Source organism: Acinonyx jubatus, chromosome C2 (assembly GCF_027475565.1).
Source record: "Acinonyx jubatus isolate Ajub_Pintada_27869175 chromosome C2, VMU_Ajub_asm_v1.0, whole genome shotgun sequence".
NCBI classification, from domain to species: domain Eukaryota; kingdom Metazoa; phylum Chordata; class Mammalia; order Carnivora; family Felidae; genus Acinonyx; species Acinonyx jubatus.
In genome coordinates, this window is record NC_069384.1 from 95,536,017 (window position 1) to 95,555,536 (window position 19,520).

Here is a 19,520-nt window from a genome sequence, read left to right on the forward strand (position 1 = left end):
AATAGAATAGTTAATATATTTTTGGTGTCATATATTCCCATGTTTAAGATTTCTGTTTTATATACCTATAATAGAAGTTATAGTTTTCTAAATAGTTCTGATTCCAGCTCATGTAGTATGATTGAATATTCCACTAATCCATATACCATTTTGAGTACCATGATATTCACTTGTTCTGCTTCCTGATCAATGTTGATAAGCATTGCCTTAGAAGTATATATATATATATATGCATATATATATGTGTATATATATATGTATATACATATATATACATATATATACATATGTATACATATATGTATATATATATGCATATATATATGTATATTCTAAATTTCTTTGAATTCTTGAGTATCAGACAGTACACTTGGTTAATTAAATGTATATAGAATTGATGCATTGATATCTCTGGGTTGGTTTTTTTTTTATTTTTTTTAACGTTTATTTATTTTTGAGACAGAGAGAGACAGAGCATGAACGGGGGAGGGCAGAGAGAGAGGGAGACACAGACTCCGAAGCAGGATCCAGGCTCTGAGCTGTCAGCACAGAGCTCAACGCGGAGCTTGAACTCATGGACCACAAGATCATGACCTGAGCCAAAGTCAGATGCTTAACTGACTGAGCCACCCAGGCACCCCGATATCTCTGGGGTTTTTAATCCCAAGTGCTTTCACACTAATGGGGGAAAAACACATTAATGCAACTTTTCCTTATGGTTGCAAGTGGTGTAGCAACCAAAAATACTTTTTAGAGGTTTCTTTGGCACTTATATGATAAACTTAAATGAAGAATTCATGTATATGTGGCTTAAATATAGGAATTGTGTTTATTATTCATTATAGAAAGTGATAGCAATGGCAAAATAAAATATTGTTAAAATATGTAGGCTAAACAGTCTTTCAAAATAAATTTGGATAATATATGGTAAAGAAGATATAAAAACCTTTAAAATTCAGATTATTTTTCTTGGAACACCGTGAAATCACCAGGACCATGGACCTGTTATTGGCTTCCATTCCTTATATTTGTATCTAACTACTGCTTCCAGAATCAGTGTGAATATCCAAAAAAAGGGGGGCACTGCAAGTTTGAAAGTTCTATGGTATTACAGCTAGAATCCAAAGGGATTTCTGTAAAGCAAAGTTCACTGACCCTTCTAGCTAAAGGAATTTCTCACGTGTCTCAGAAAAGGTAACAACCAAAAAGCAAAACACAAAGGATATAGGACAAGAGAGTCTTGGTTCTGTGATGTATTCACTGTGGGACCGAATTCTCTGAGCCTCAGTTTCCTTGTCTATAAAACTTAAAGACTAGAGGGGCTTTAAGGTATTTTCCAATTTTGTGCTTCTGTGATTCCAAGTAATGCAAGATTCTATACTCTGTTTAAGTGTTGCCCCCTTGTTTTGCTTGGTTTTCTGACATGTAATATAGCTAGGTTATAATATCTCAAATTATGAATAGAAGGTTATTTTTGCCTGATCCTATGTGAACTGATTCGTATCACTATTTATTAATTTAAAATGTAAATATATATATCAAAGTCATGTAGTACTGGAGGCTTTTGTTAGAGAGAAAGATGGTTTTTTTGAATGCCACACTGTACATTCATTTGTAATAATGTGGAATTTTAAAGAGTTTTAACCAAAACTGTCTTAAATATATAATTCAAAAGGAAATTCCCCACAACCTTTTACCAAAAACATAAATAGGCCTGTGTGTGTGTGTGTGTGTGTGTGCACGTAGAGCTGGGGCTAATTTATGTTAAGCACTTAATAAATGATATAAGGATCATTAGCAAATAATACTTAGATCATAATAACTGTAGTATTAGAATTTATACACTTCAATTATGATATGACGAGGACTTATGTAACCATTTAGTGATTCTCAAAAAGGAATTATATTCATTCCAGTATGCTACTAAACATTCTCTTTGGAATTTTTAAATCATTTAAATAATCCCCAGGGGTTATTCAAGATATGGTATGTAAAACTACTATAAAATGCCCAGATGTTAGTAAAACTTTGGTCTTTTATTTTCTAATACATATTCCTATAAAAGTTTTATAATATTTCATTTAAAAAGAATACAATTTATTTCACCTCTTCCTAATTGTCCTTAATGTTTAAAAGTGACTCAATTTCACATTAATCAGATAAGCAAGAAAGGCAGAACTCTTCAAAAGAGCTTTATCAACATTTTACTTTGCATTTCCCAAGTTCCATTCGAGAAATACTGGATCATAGCAAATCCATGAGAAACTATAAAGTAATACAGGCCTTGCTCGGAATTCTCTCAGGCAATTACTAGAAACACCATAAAAATGTGTGATCATGGTATCAGATCATGGATGTTTCCGAGGGATCACTCAATTATGTATTTATTCCCATTTTTTACCAAAGGTGTTCCTTGGGATACTAGTTTTTCAAAACACCCCTGAAAAAAGGGACTCCTAAACAATTTGGAATTTTTTGCATACTATGTCTTCCTACTGAAAATTCACAAATCACAATTGAATATTAGAGTTCTTAATAAGTATGGCAGTGCAATCTGCTATTTATTTGTTTAGCACAGAATTTCCTCGTTGTTGGTGTTGTTTTTTACTCTAAGACCCAAGGAATTCTCTCTCTTCCCTCTTTTCTCCTTCCTAAATACTATGAATTTGCATTCCACTCACCGGGAAATGCTGCATTAAGGCCCCAGGGCCTTGGGAGCCTCTATACCATAGCTGTGGTACTGGGGACTGTACCTGTTACTCAAATGGCATCAGGTAATTCTTCTGACATTAAAAGAAATAATCCTTAATGATTAGAGCAAAACAGCGCGAATGTACTTAATGACACTGACCTGGATACTGAAAAACGGTGATGGTAAATTTCATATCGTGTATATTTTGCAACAATTTAAAAAGTAAATGAATAATTTAATCTTGTTTTAAGGCACTATTAAAAAGCAAGATATTTTTTAATGCTTGAGAGAATGACTTGCCTTGTAATAAAAGCAGATTCTTAAAAGAAAAACCACCTAAAAACCCTCCTCTGTCACCAGGAAACACTGTCCTGGCCAAAAGAGAAGACGGTGGTGGATGGTGAACTATACAACAGTTGTCAGAATAAGGGAAATACTCTTTTTCTTCCTTGTGCTTCCACTCCCTAAATCCCCGTGGTGTTACAGTTGCACTAACAGATTTGAAAGGAGGCTTCCATTTTGCATGGCAAAAAATAATACAGTGTTCTAAAAATGTAAAATGGCATTTCACAAGTTTTTTAAAAAAATATTTCATTTCCTGTAGTGGCATTAAGAGTAAAATCTGCTGTGTGGATTTTTAAGGTTAGGTGGAATACATCCGACTTATCAAAGCATGTATTAATAAAGGAGAATTAACAAATTTGTGAGAAATAGACTTAGAGAAGGATTAGTGAACCATAAAAGGATTGATGAACTATAAAACTCATTGCAGAGCTAAGAATGTTGAAAAACATTGGTCTCTTTGGCTAATGTCACCTACTAGACTGTAAGTTTATGAAGGCAGGGACCACATCCATCTCGTTCACTACTGGTTTTTTCATGCCTCTAACAGTATCTAGTGTTGCAGACACTTAATAAATTCTTTTGAGTGAGTTAGGAAGTTCAAGATAGAGTTAAAACACAGAAAGTTGCTTTTTAGGCAATGTTTAAAAACTGACACTAATGAAAGTACTTCTCAGTAAATGATTCAAAATATCACCAGTTGAGCATTTAGATAACTAATAAGTCACAACTTCATTATTCGTGTTAATCATTTGCTACTATATCCATCCAAATCCTACATATGGAATTTTATTCACAAACCAATACTCTACATTTCAAGAGACCAATATTGTCAACACTTAAGCACTTAATATTCAAATCTTTACATGAATCTTTTTGCCTAATGGGCTATTGAGAATGTGTCTCATGAAAGCTGGGCAATATCTTTATGTCCTTTTTAAGTCGAGGCATTATGATTAAACTTTCTCTACATTTTTAAGATATCCAGTGGGAGGATATTAATTAAAATGTTAATATTCATTATTTAAATTAATTAATATACTGGTACACCTGGGTGGCTCAGTCCATTAAATGTCTGACTCTTAGTTTTGGCTCAGGTCATGATCTCACGGTTTGTGGGTTCGAGCCCTGCATTGGGCTCTGTGTTAATGGCATGGAGCCTGCTTGGGATTCGGTCTCCCCCTCTCTCTGCCCCTTCCCTTCTCTCTCTCTCTCTCAAAAATAAATAAACATTAAATTAATTAATATTCTTTGAAATTTGAGCTATTTGCACACAAACATTAAAGTGAAGAATGATGAACTGGTGTTTCATACAATCCTGACAGAAGATTTAGAGATGAAAGAGTATGAATTTGTAAGAATATAAAAAAGAGGTATCTACTGCTTTGAAATATATTTCCTGAACCTTAATTATTGGGTTTTATGTCTCTTATTTAGAACAAATAAAATATAAGCAGGAAAAATAGAACATAGTATCACATGATTGGCTAAAACGGTCAAAACTTTGGAATCGCTTTGAAATGTATTTTAAAAGCTCAGCTACTTTGACTTTTTTTCTATTATAGAAACATGAAAAGTTATTTCAACTGAATTGCATACATAACTCCTGGAGTGTAGACAGTTGCTATTATTTGTTCACTTCATCAAAATGCTTTTTTAAATTCTTGCTACATCTGTATTACCAGGTCCTGGAGAAACCAAGGTGAAAGAGGCCCAGGAGAAGCCAAACCTTCTTTGCTATTTCTAACAAAGGAAATGCCATTCTTGCCACTAACTCTTGGAATGATTTCCAAGTTCTCTAAAAATAATTTAACCTGTGTCAAATAGCTGTCTCATCTGGAAAACTCAATAAATGAGTGTAGAAGTTAGAAAAAGCAGGGGGAAAGTTAGGTGTTAAACTGAAATGGTATATCCCAGGCATGTTAGATTGAAAGTCCAAATTAGCCAGCACACTTCCATACATCTGCTCACTTTTCTTTAAACTTGAGCTATATTATTGCAGAAAAGCATAATAATCCCCACTCTGATCTTGTATTTCAAGTGAAAGAGCCTGAACTATCTCAGCATAGGCACTTTTGTAAACGGGTATAATGGGTAGATGAGTTTCTTTCTGGGGTCAGAATTTCTAAATTCCAAGGGCAGATTCTATACGGAGGAGAAACAAGAAGAGTAATATAAATTATTTCTTCCTCATGACAATGATTCTAATTCAGTGTTGGACTTTAGTGTGAGGAGGACATGCCTGCTAAAACATGCTTCATTTTATCTTGTTAAGTTTATTTATTTATTTTGAGAGGGGGGAGGGGCAGAGAGACAAGGAGAGCGAGAACCCTACTCAGGCTCCATGCAGTCAGCATAGGCCTGATGCAGGACTGGAACCCACAAACCATGGGATCATGACCTGAGCTGAAACCAAGAGTCAAACACTTAACCAACTGAGCCATGTGCGTGTCCCAATCATGCTTCATTTTAAACAACAGTTGAACTCTTGGGGTGCCTGGGTGGCTCAGTTCGTTGAGCCTCTGACTTCAGCTCCGGTCATGATCTCACGGTTTGTGGGTTCGAGCCCCGCATCGGGCTCTGTGCTGACAACTCAGAGCCTGGAGCCTGTTTCAGATTCTGTGTCTCCCTCTCTCTCTGCCCCCGCCTCCACTCACACTCTGTCTCTCCCTCCTTCAAAAATAAATAAACATTAAACAATAGTTGAACTCCTTGTAATTTTGTGCAAGTTATTTCTTAGAAGCCAAATCACCCTTCACTGTACCAGAATAACCGTTTACATGTGGAAAACTCAGTTAAATCCTTATAAATATAAAAAAGTATACTTTATTTGTTCAAAAATGTAGGTCATTATACATTATTTTCTTAATTTGAAGCATTCTAAAATGGCAGTTATTAAAAAATGAATTTTTAAATTCTGTTGTATGAGTTTGCAAGAAAATTCTATTTTAGAGTTTTCTGGTTATTCAATTATCTAAGATTATCATTCATGGTATATTGGTCCGTGAATGAAATGGTATTGCTTGAAATGATTTTCAGATATCTACTAGTGTTCTCAAGCAGAAGGACTGGACTATTTTTAGGAGGGATGACCTACCATATGACTACTAACTTTTGCAGGGTACCACCTAAATCAACATTATTCAAGATGACTTAAGAAAGATGAAAATATTCCAGACTTTAAACATGACTCTGTTTTCTTTTTTGATATGAAAGACAACCTACAATTTTTTTTGTAAAGAAATGGGGCAACAGCCACTTGCATTATTTCCTGTTGACTGGTCTAAGAAGGAAAGTGAAACTCAATTTGTTTAATGGGTCACGTGACTGTGCAAGTACAAGCACATGCTTTGACTTTGCCCACTCTCCAAATTTGTTTTAGAGCTTGGGGTGGAAAAGGAGGTGAAAGAAGATAATATATGGACCGCCTGACATTTGCCAAGAACTGTGTTTAGCATTTTACACACATGGTTTCACATTTATAAAAAGTTAAGCAGTACATAAGGAAACAAATTCAACCAAAAGAAGTCTTACTCTTTTTTACCCTGCCAAATCTAGAGTTTCTTGCCTGTCTTAATAGGAGATAACATCTCTAGTAAGGAAGAGAAATCTGGTTTCTTGCTTCTTTTCTCTGTAGTCACTGTTTTTTTAAGTCTTGAAATGAAGGGAGTCCAGCGGTGGATGGCAGCCCAAAAGAGAATGTTGTTTTTATAGATCTTATTCTCTTTGCAGGTCAGATAGGTATAGCCAAGAGACACTTAAAAACAAAAAAAAGGTAAAGAAAATGAGCAAGTACTCAGAATGCTCACAGTTTTCAACTGAGTTGATAAAAATAGTTTAAATGAAATTAAATATAAACATAAAACTTTAATTCCAAATACTGTAGTTTGAGGGGAAAAAAAGATAAGGTCATCATGACTCTATTAAGACTAAGCCAAATTTAAGGATAATCTCTTAAGGGGCGCCTGGGTGGCTCAGTCGGTTGGGCATCTGACTTCAGCTCAGGTCATGATGTCGGTGTTCCCAGGTTCAAGCCCTGTGTCAGGCTCTGTGCTGATGGCTCAGAGCCTGGAGCCTGTTTCGGATTCTGTGTCTCCCTCTCTCTCTGCCCCTCCCCCGCTCGTGCTTTGTCTTTCTCACTCTCAAAAATAAATAAATGTTAAAAAAAATTAAAAAAAGAATAATCTCTTAAAGTGTTACTTATCAAGTCCTTGATAGCATTTAAAAACATTAAGTTTGGCCTATTATATGTATGCTATAGATTTGTTAAATGTGCTGAGATATAGGAAATGTAAGTAAACATCAGAAACCATACTGAATTGATAACACCAAGTATTTTTAATAAATCCTTCAGTAAATTCTATCCTAAATCAGTTTTGATTCACAAGCTACTCTAGACATTATATTTAAGTCAAATATCTCGTCTGATTTTTTTTTCCTATTTTTATCCCAATCAAATAGAGATAACATGAGAAAAGCACTTCCAATAAAGAAAATTATTGTTTCTAATGTGAATTAACCAGTAGTTTGACATTTTAGATTTAGTAGTTCATAAACTACTTGAGAAGAAGAAATACAATCATATTTAACGTTAGATCTTTCTTGGGCTTATCAGAGGGTGTATGCTTACAAATAGTCAGCCGTGGAACCTACCTGGTTGATGAGCAATTTGGGTGAAGAATACCAATGTGGATTAAAAGCCTAATTCCCAGCAGGCCCTTCTCTATGGGAAATCTGTCTCCGAGGGCTGGCTAAGAACTTGCCTTGCTCACTGACTTTTTTCCTGTAGGCTGACCATTGATGGGGAGAACACCACTAAACATTTTGATGATTCATTATAAGTGTGCACATCATACTTTTACACTGATTTTTATGTGGCTTCATCTTAATGGTCTCCCACACCAAAAGTCATGTTTGAAATACAATACATTGACAATCTGAAGCAGACTGAACTGTGAAGCAGGATACTGAGAACAAATAGATGAAATTCTAGACATTTCTAAAGAGGATCCAGCTACTTAATAGCCACTGAGGTCTTCGGTGAATAGGTGTGAATATTTCAGTGCAGTCCAACCTGAACTGAGAAGCAGTTCTTCATTCCAAATTTAAATACCGCCTGTGCATATAAAAAAAAAAGTTTTATTTATTAGTCCAAAATGGTACTATGATTGGGATCTTGAAAAAACATTCTTTTTCTTGGGCATGTTCTTCAGCAAAAGGCAGTGGGGAAGGGTAGGTTAGAGAATGGAACTTGTCTTTGGAAGCCATAAAGTTGAAACGTCCTGTTTTTCACCTCACAACCGGCGAAGCTGGGCCGAAGATAGTTGTTGAGTAAGTACATTTCTCTGCCAAAGTTAAGATGATGAACCATGGGTGAACCCTGGCAACATTCTATTCACCCACTGAAAAGCTGCTAGTATTTGGTTATTGAGGCTCGCCCAAATCATTTTCCTCACACGTTGGACCCATTCTCTTTGAGGGGCAAGTGCAGCTTCCCACATGAGAGTTACAGTGAGCTCTGTGGATACACCGACGCTCCAGAGCACAGTTCGATCCATACTGGCCTGACCTGCATTCTGTGAGGGGGGAAAAATAAAAATAAGGGCAATTCAAATATGCTTTTTTATCACACAGTCTTTTTACTACTATTTCTTGGAAACGAATAGGATAATGATAGACTTGTAAAGAATTCTGGTTAACCATGTGGTATCTTTTTCCCATGCTAGAATGTTATATAATAAAAGTAAGGACTTTAATGGAAAACAGGAGGAAGCTGGGGGTGTCAAGGAAGTTAGTGACAAAACTGAAAAGAGGAGAAGGCAGGACAGCAGCTTACATTTTTAAAGTACCTTCTCAGAATTAGATTGTTCAATAGAGCTTACAACAGTGGCATTCTGAGGGACCAGAGAAAATGGATTAGTTGTCTTGAGGTCAGAACAAGGCAACACTCGCTCAGAATACGCAATATGTGAAATTTGTCTTTAGGTTGAAACACAATCATTTGAGCTTATGTTGTTGAAAATGAAATGCTTTTTTTTTAAAAAAAATTTTTTTTCAACGTTTATTTATTTTTGGGACAGAGAGAGACAGAGCATGAACAGGGGAGGGGCAGAGAGAGAGGGAGACACAGAATCGGAAACAGGCTCCAGGCTCCGAGCCATCAGCCCAGAGCCCGACGCGGGGCTCGAACTCACGGACCGCGAGATCGTGACCTGAGCTGAAGTCGGACGCTTAACCGACTGTGCCACCCAGGCGCCCCGAAAATGAAATGCTTTTAAATTCAACTCTTTCATCTCTTAAAATATATCAAAAGGGCCATAGATCTCCTGTATACCTAACTCTGTGAAATCCTGCTATATGTACTAAAGGGATATAACTATGTTTAAATTGAATTGCGTTGTGATTACAACTGGTGGAAGAATAAAAGGAAGGGATAAAAAGAGTTAATGTTTTATTAAAATAACTAAAGATGGACTAAAAGGGGTCCTTCAAATATCACACCCCAGTCTGGGTGTTTGGTATTAGTCCAGAAGAGAATTAGCAGAGAATTAACAGGTTCTGTCTCTGAAGGACTGTGAGGTTAGGGAGAAAGTCCAGCCCAGTCCAGCCCATGGAAACAGAAAATCGATTCATACTTTCCAGTCACACTGGCAAGACTAGGAATTAAATAAATTTACCAATATTTAAGGATCAGAGAAATGTAACTTGTAGTAATAACAGTCACCTCGCTCTATGCAGTTTACAAAATGGGTTCCTAATACATTATTTCATTTGGTTCTAACAAACACTTGTGAGGCAGGCAAGGCAGTGTGGTAAGCCCTCTCATTCTGGAAAGAGATAAACCAAGGTTCGCTGTGGCTTAAGAAATCTTCGTACATGTTATATCCCAGGTGAATGGTGGAGCTGGATTTCTAAGTTCTCGTCTGTTGCCCTTTGGTCATTCTCCACTATTATGTAGAAGGACAAAGTATCAAGCGTACATATAGAAGAAAGACCAAATAAGAAATTAGAACACTGGAAAGTGGAAAATTTAGAAAAAAAAATAATATATACATATATATAATAAAAATATAAAACATAGATAAAAAATATATAACATACATAATAAAAATATATAACATATATATAATTGTGTGTGGATAGATAGATGATAGATAAATAGATACTAGAGCAAGTCTTGAGTCTGTAGGCAAAATTTTGTTAAACATTTCTTTAGTACCTCAAAATTCTCTTTGCTGGGTGGGAGAGTCAACCTAAATTTACCACGAGCAGTTGGATTTTTTTTTTTCTCTTGGACAATGAAGATTGCTTAAGAGGTGCTTTAGAGCTCTTGCCTTAAGTAATTAACTACTTAGATTTTAAATATGGTATAAATGGAGACTGAGAAATCAATTTTGTAATTAATCGCTTTGATAGAGTAATTCAACTCTTTCCTAAAGGAAGGTACAACAGGTAGGTAAAGGAGTTTTGGAGGTGATGTAAATGCTGCTCTGAAATAAATCTCTTCTTTAAAACTCCAAACTTTATGAAGTTAAAAAAGAATTCTGTCATTTCAAATTCAAACTAACGCATTCACCTCTGCCCAGTGTGTGGGAGGAAGTTTGGTGGTAAGACCTAAGTGTTCTTGTTTGTAAAGGAGTTATGAATCAGGATCTCTCCTGAGCAGTTCAGAATCTGATTTTAATTTATAAAAATACCACATTTTCATGTTAATAACGATGTGTATTTAAGACATCTGTTTGAATGTCTGCAAATGTTAATTTACCAAGAGGGTGGGGAAATAATCCAATAAAAAGCTGCTACATTCTTTTATGAATTAACATTATGGCTGTTTAATGGGTCTTTTACCAGAGTTCAAATTAAAATGAGGTCTTTTATCTTTATAGTGCCTGCATAGACACAGCTGCTCACAGTTAATATCACAGATGAACTGTGCCTAATTGAAAATAAAAATGCAAATAAAAGACCCTGTAGTACATCTGTGTAGGCTGTGGGTATCCCAAAGAGCTCGTGACAAGAGGGGCCTTGAAGTGCCCACTGAGAATGGACACATTAGTACACATGATCCACTGTCACGTGGTAATTACTTGTGGATGAAAGAGCCTATGTGATACAGGAATTTTGTCCATGGAAAGTCCATAGAGCGAGGCTTTAATTTCCAGCCTCTCCATCAGCTCTCTTGGTTTAGTGGCTAGCATTAAGCCACTTCTGAGTGCTGTCCCATAGAACTTTCTGCAAAGACAAAAATGTTCTATACTGCGTTATCAAATACCGTAGCCACTTGAGCACTTGAAATGTAATGTGCAACTGAGGTGAATTTTAAATCAAACCAAATTTAAATTAAGTAGCCACCTATGGTTAATGGACAAGGCATGTTAGACAACGCGGATAGAGAACCAAAAGCAATTCCTATGATTGCAAAGTCACCTAGCATAAATTAAAATGTCTGGCACATAGTATGCATTCAATAAACACTAGTGGGTTTTCTCGGTATTTAGATTAAACCACAAATGCTACAAGCATTCTGCCTTTCCTGAGCATTTCATTGGTGACATGCATGCTGTGGCTTCACCAAGATGTTATGTAAATGTTTATCCTGACATATTTAGCTTAGATATGACAAGGTTCCAGGACTTTTGTCTACCATGACCCCATGAAGAATGCAGAGAAGAGAAGCCAGAATTCCTTCAACAAAAATTTGCTACAGACTATCATGTGCTGGATGGACAAATAGACAGTCGCTCAATTCACAAGCCTGCAGTGCAGCAGAACACAAGGATTAGACATTTAAATGAAGCAGCTTTGCAAGAAAGCAATGCCTGTATCAACAAGTGCCTGAGTTGGAAGAACCCATAAGGTTCCAAGTCAGTATTCATAACCCCTTTACCTTGGTCTCAAAGTCTATAGAAAGGGAAGAAAAAAGTAGAGGAAAGGATATAACACTCTTGATGAGCTACTGGAGGTTCCTTATTCTGGCCTGTATACAGATACTCACACATACAGTATTGACCACTAGTAGTATTACCCAAAGTCTGAAAACAGTCTGCCTGGGTTCAAATCTTGGTTCTGCCACTTACTACCTTTCTGTGCTTCCATTTCTTCATCTGTCAAATAGGAATAACCATAGCAACAACCTCATAGAGTGGTGGTAAGAATTAAATGAATGCATGCAAAGTGTTTAAGATGGGGCAAGGCATTCCGAAAAGTAGCTTTTCTTCCCCCCACTATTTCTTAGAAGCAAAGTGGAGTGGGGGAGATGACGCTGCGTAAGAAGTACTCTCCTATAGCCTGTTACTACGGTTTTCTCAGCATTACTGAAATTCCAAGTTACAGAATCATAGATAAGTGCTGGAAATGATCTTAGCAATATGTAGCCTCAACCCTTCTTCCTGGCAAGGAGGAAAGTAAATTCTGAGATTAAATGCTCTACTTTGGATCATAATTTGTGGCAGGGTCAGTCCTTCAGGGCTATAGTGAAATATATAAAATCTTTTCATCTAGTAAACATCCATCAAGTTAAATAGCAAGTGATGTATCAAGGATCCATTCAATCTACTTTCTCCTCTTCTTAAGACACTCCGTGAAGATTTAGGATTTTACATTCCAGGTCATTCTTGTGAGTGGAATGGAAAATAAAGGATACATCTCAATTTACAATGAGTAGGTGGGAACTCAGTTCTCAAGAATACTATTTGGATCGTACCTTAATTGCCTTAATTTTAGTTATTTCTCTGAATAACTTTTGTGATGAGGGTATTTAACTGGATTGCTATGAGGTACTTACAATGTGCCCTGTCTCAGCTGTGGTGCTGGATTTGGGTGCCTGTGATGTAACAGCTATATACCCTGGTTAATTGTACTAAGGCAAGGTGACAAGCAGTGGTGGGGCAATGTTCTCTAATTTAGTAATGTTTTTAGTATGAAAACGTCTGTATATCTCCATATGAACCATGAATCAGAGGGACATCATGAGGTGCTTTGGTTCATACCAGCATCACATGTGGCTCCAGTTTTCTCAGGTGGGTAGAAGTATTTTCCACTTACTAAGTGGCAGGAACTTTCTCATTCACAGTCACAAAGTTGATGGCAATTGTCTCCAAACATTCCAAGTGAACACTCTACCAAGGAATACTGAAAAATTAACCCTCTGAGCTTTCACTGACGCACTTAAATTGAGATTAAAATACAATTTCCCCGGGGTGCCTGGGTGGCTCAGTTGGTTAAGCATCCGACTTTAGCTTAGGTCTTGATCTCATGGTCCCTGAGTTTGAGCCCCATGTCGGACTCTGTGCTGACAGTTCGGAGCCAGGAGCCTGCTTCAGATTTTGTGTCCCCCTCTCTCTCTGTGCCCCTCCCTTGCTCGCACTCTCTGACTCTCTCTCTCTCTCTCTCAAAAATAAATACATATTAAAAAATTTAAAAAAATACAATTTCTTCAAGATTAAGTCCCAACTAACAAAATGGGATGGTAAACTGATATTTGTTGGTCAGAAGAAGGGAGGGAAGTTTTGGAATTTTCAGAAAGAAGCTGCATTGTATACACGATTTCACATTCAGGTCTTATATATTTCAACAGGTCTATATATTTCAACAATGGTTTATATCTGTCAGAATGTGGGTAAGCTTTTTGAAGATAGGAATTTAAGGAAAGAGACTGAGTCCACTAAGGGCATTTTAATACTTTTCCTTAAAAAGCTATTTATTGTGTATCTCCTCAGAAGACTGTTAGCTCTATGTTTTCCACTATATTCCCACATTTTAATGCAGAATCAGGCACATAACAAGAGCACATTATTGAATCACTAAATAATAAATGAATAAAGGATGGACAAGAAATACTATATATAAGGCTCTAGTGACAAATGAGGATATGGTATGAGACTAATATATAAATCTTTTTAAGAGGCAATAATTTTGGTTCACATAAAGTCAAATTATTATATTATATATTATAGTATTATTATCATGGCTGTTGTAATGATATGCACAAGACTGTACATAATAGAGAGTAAAATTGGACTTAGAGTTGTTAACTAAGAACTATGTAGTTTGGTATTGTTTAGAAGTAGGCTGATCAGAGTCTTTTAGGACTTTATAATACTTTGTTTCAAACTGAGTAGCCCAAATTCCCACCTCCATCTATTTATCCACGTTCATGGCTGCCACTACTTTCTTGTGATAAAAGCCCAATTCACATCTTTCAATATTTTTTCATAAAACCCTTATATTTATTTCAATTCCATTGAACCCAATATAGTCTTTTAAAAACATTTAATGAAATATTTTTCATTCAGAGGGAGATCATTTGTCCACTGAAAGCTAACAGCTTTTGGGGTGCCTGGGTGGCTCAGTCGGTTAAGTGTCCAACTTCAGCTCAAGTCGTGATCTCACAGTCCATGAATTCGAGCCCCGCATCAGGCTCTGTGCTGATAGCTCGGAGCCTGGAGCCTGCTTCAGATTCTGTGTCTCCCTCTCTCTCTGCCCCTCCCCTGCTCATGCTCTGTCTCTCTCTATCTCAAAAATAAATAAAAATATAAAAAAAAAGTTAACAGCATTGGTGATGTTTTGAGATATTAAACAATTTCATTTATAGGAGGCAAAACATTTTGATCAATCAGAAGCAAAATCAGAAAGAACACCTATACTGGCGTAGAATGAATTCTTGTCTCTTTAATGTCCAAGTCGGAAGTTTAGATGATTATTCCATGTTTTCAATTGGAGTTTGTATTTTTGCCCTTAGTTGGAAAGATCTCATGGTCACACAGAATTCCCATATGTCTAAAAATGCTCTGGCTATACCTTTTTCACACTGGCTGCCATGGAAACCTGCTGGGCAAATGCACTGTCCATTCACTGCATCACAACTGGCTCCGTTTTTGCAGTCACAGATGTGAGCACAATCCAAACCATAAAATCCAGGAAGGCACGCTAGAAAATAGAAGTGTCAAAAGGCTATGTTGTCTTTAAGAATAAGTAATAAATGACATGCTCTAGGTCATTTTTTTCCCCCAAGACTAAAGAAGGAGATGAGAGCAAAGAATTAGAAAACAAGAAAAAATTATATGGAGATGAATATTGACAATAGTTTAGCCATATAGATAAATGAATATATAAAAGGCCATTCTCTATAAGTCATCTAGAAAAATCCATACTAAAATGTAAAATATCTTCAAATAGATAAAATTTATTTGCTATGATGAGCTATAGTCTTACAAAGATTTCACCAAAACCCTCTAATACCCTAAACATCTAAAACTATGTTTTCAAACTTCAGATTCAAGCTAAATTTAGCAAGAATGGTTTTTCAATCAAATTGTTTAAGTAAATAAGGGTATCTATGGAAAGTGATTCATATGGTTCTTTTTTTTTTAAAGTTTATTTCACGTATTTTGAGAGGGTGGGGAGGGGAAAAAAGAGAGGGAGAGAGAGAATCCTCCCATGCTGACAGTGCAGAGCCTTACGTGGGTCTAGATCCCACAAGCTGTGAGATCATGACTTGAGCTGAAATCAAGATTCAGATGCTTAACTGACTGAGCCACCCAGGCACCCCGCATATAGCTCTTAATGGTTGAAGTCCTGGGAATGTATGACAAAGGTGGGTATGAGGAATTCAGGGGAAGAAAAGAAGGAGAAAGGGAATAAAAGAGAGAGAATATGATATATACATACATACATACATATATATATATATACATATATATATATATATATATATATATATAGTAGGTTAACATCTTAAGAAGAAGTTAAGTTTTAAAGTCAGTGAAATATAATATTTGGAAATTTTCCTTAGATGATCCATAAAGTACAATATAGAACTGTCTTTTAGGGAGTCCAGTATAACCTGTTTCTCTTCCATGGTTGGAGATGGTTAATATTTTTGTGGCTGAATATCAAGAAGTAGTACTTGGTTTACATTTAGAGACCATGTAATCCAAGCAAATGCATTTCTTTAAATGCTAAAATTGTCATCTGTCCAGAGAGATGACCTGAGAAAGGTGTGTGAGAGCTAAGCTTGACTGCAAAAAATAGATTCTCATTTCCTATCTCGAGCTTTCTTTAAGGCTGTGCTTACCACTCATCAATGGGAAGGGGATGAAATTTACTCACCCTTCAATTACCCATATTCTCTCCCCCCTCTCTCCCTCCCTTCCTTTCTCTAGCTCTCGCTCCTCTCTCTTTCTCTGTGTCCCCCACCCCCCTTCTAGAGTTGGATTTGGCTAGGTTCCATGTGTATGACACTTGTCCAGCATGCATGGACAGATTCAACATTAGGAAAAACTCATAATCAGGGAGAAGAAAAAGAAGGTAAAACCAAAAGGAGATAAGGAAATTTTATACAATATATACCCTTCTATTGTCTGATCTCATAAATCTTCAAAAATAAGTAACAAAGGAAGATCCAATGCAATGTTTCTTCTGTTTGTTCTTGTACAATTGCTACTGAAAACACATAGAAAAAAAATCAACTATACTTTATCTCTTTTATTTTAATTATATATAAATTTGAATTCATAAAGATTGCTTTGCTCAACTTATTCATTTCTTTCAATAATACTATTATTCTTCCAGGCTCCCTGGTTCAGAACTTACAGCCATCTTTGATTCCTTCATTTTCCTCACCTTCATGTCCAAATCAATTGCCTAAAACAGTCAATTATTCTTCCAAAATAATCTTTTGCTCATTCATTTCCATTTTTATCCCAGTCTATATTTTAAAAATTCTAGACCATAATTATAGCTTCCCGCATAGACAATACTCATGACTATCCTTCCCGATGATCAACAATGTACCCACTTTACAGATTTGTTTCACCAGAGTGATGTCTCCTGTCTGCTCAAAATCTTCCTTGATAAGCAGCTACACAGAAGATGAAATTTATGGGCTTCGAATAAATATATTTTACTCTCTTGTATCTGTTACTCCGATCTTGAAAACAAAACAAACGAAAACTACAAGACGTTTGATTCAATACTTACTGACCTAAGAAACCTCAGAGTAGTTGGCGAGAATTCTAAACTTCAGAAAGCTTAATAAGATTTGTTCCCGGGAAATATGTTTGCCAGAGCCTAAAAACAAGTTGAAAGACATGGGAACAATTTTTTACATTAATATTAGTTAAGAGGCTCAAAAAATTATCTACCTCTAAATAATTAATATTTATCAAGTTTTGCCATGCCACATGCCTCAGTGCTAAATACATGTATCTTCTTATTTAGTCCTCATTATAATCTTTAAGGGAAGGTGTTATTATTTTCCCCATTCTACATATGTTGAAACTGAAACTTATAGAAGTTAATAGTTTATACATCTTTTATATGACAGAGTTAGGCCATTTACAGCTAACTCGAAAGACTAAGCTCTCACATCTTAATTTGTTAACTTTGTTGTCCATCAGGGATCTCTGATGTCTAAAGCAAATTATTGTATAATTCTTCCTTTTCCTATTTAGATGAAAATATTGAGTCCAAATGAAGAAGTGATACAAATATGTTTCAGGAGAACTTGAAAACAGACATTTCTGAGTTAAGCCTAGATTAACATGAAATAAATGGCTTACTTGTCTATATTTTGCCTAAAGGCAGAGGAAGAACAACTTTGTTCAAAAAGTATGGCAGCTGACTCCTCTGCTTGTGTCTACTCCAGATGCTCCTGGAACCATGGAATCATTGTTGAACAAGAGTTATAAAAAGAATGAACAAGTTCAATTACTTCATCATGGCAACATCTAGATGCGACATCTAGAACTTAAATTAGAGCTATGAAATCCATTGTAAGAAACTAATCATTAACAGTTTACTAATTTGATATAATGTGAATGTATTACTTTAATGATTTAAAGCAGTTTAATTTTTTTTAACGTGTATTTATTTTTGAGAAAGAGAGAGAGGGCACAAGCAGGGGAGGAGCAGAGAGAGAGGGAGACACAGAATCTGAAGCAGGCTCCAGGCTCTGAGCTGTCAGCACAGAGCCCCATGAGGGGCTCAAACAAACTGGGAGATCATGACCTGAGCCGAAGTCAGATGCTCAAACAACTGAGCCACCCAGGCGCCCCAAAGCAGTTTTTAAAGCTTAAAACTTGTCAACACTATGAAATGCCCACTTGTTATCTCTGTTTACCATGTTCACAGTTCCTTCTGTGGGAACCTTAAAGGCACTCACAGCTTTTAGAAAACAGACTGCAGACTCCATTGTTCTGACATGAGCAATTAAAATGGCAGCCTGAGCCATAATAACCAGGAACATTCTGAAAAAGAAACCACCCAAGCATTAGTTCTAGTTAAGGCCACTGAATTTGTAGTAATGAGTTCAAAAACAGAAACAAACTGAAGAATCGATAAAAAAATAAAAGCAAATCATTAGCTAACCTAATCAAGACAAAAACAGAAACACACCCAATTTTTTTTTTTTTTTTTTAATGTGGACTAACCATAAAAAGGAAAGCTGGACCACTATCTTACAAAAAGCATGATACAAATAAGTATAAAAACCTAAAGGAAATGGAAAACTTATAGAAGACAACTTACCAAAATTCCTCTAATTTGAGGCTGAAAACCTAGATAGACTAATTATAATACAAAAACAATAAAGCAAATAGTAAAATAGTTTCTGATTTAGAACAACAGCAACAAAAATCCCACCAGTCTTAGGTTTCATATGGAATTCTATAAGCCTTTGCAGATGAGATTATCACCTTACTATATACACTATTTCAGAGCATTGAAAAGGAAGAGTAATTTCAAATACATTTTATTGAGTATAACATCAATTCCAAAACCTGACAAAATGCATATAAAACTACAGCTTAAATTTACCTATGAATATTGATGCCAAATTCATAAAAAATGTAAGTACACAGAAACCAACAGCATATTATAAAGCAATATATCATGATCAAGTAGTATTTATTCCAAAAATGTAAGGTCATTCAACATTAGAAAATTCATTAATACACACATCATATTTATCAGTCAAAAGAGAAAAATCATATTTAATTCCATAGATGCAGAAAATACATTCAAAAAATAAATTCACTAAAAAATTCAGTAAAATCATTGAATAAATCAGAAAATTAATAGCTATCTTAATATGGATATTAAAACCCAACATTTCACTTGATGGGAAACAAAAGTATTGAACAAATAGATAGAGCATGTTTGTTTTTGGATAAAATGAGTTAACATCATAAATATGTTAATTTTCGCTAACAGAGTAAATGCAGAGGACAAAAACAGCAACAAACAAACAAAAACACCTGTATTTTGTTTTTGTTTTTTTGTTTTTTCATTTTTGCATCTAGACAATTTATTTATAAAGTTTATTTAGTGGAACACATACACAAAAATGTAGCAGGAAATCCCTGAAAATAACAGCAATGAATGGTGGCTTGCCCTATCAGTATCAAATATATATAATAAAGACTCATAATAAAAAAGTATTTCATTTCATTTGCACATAAATAAACAAACCAATAAAATAGAGCAT

General features: G+C 35.6%; 1 long non-coding RNA gene across 1 annotated transcript in view; it reads right to left on the reverse strand.

The window, feature by feature from the left end:
• LOC113599886 (uncharacterized) overlaps positions 1-15,653 on the reverse strand; it is a 42,657-nt gene extending 27,004 nt beyond the window's left edge. The window contains exon 1 of the long non-coding RNA XR_008297835.1: positions 14,834-15,653. This is a non-coding gene — a long non-coding RNA (uncharacterized LOC113599886). The remainder of the gene's footprint in view (positions 1-14,833) is intronic.
• Positions 15,654-19,520: the final 3,867 nt, after the last annotated feature.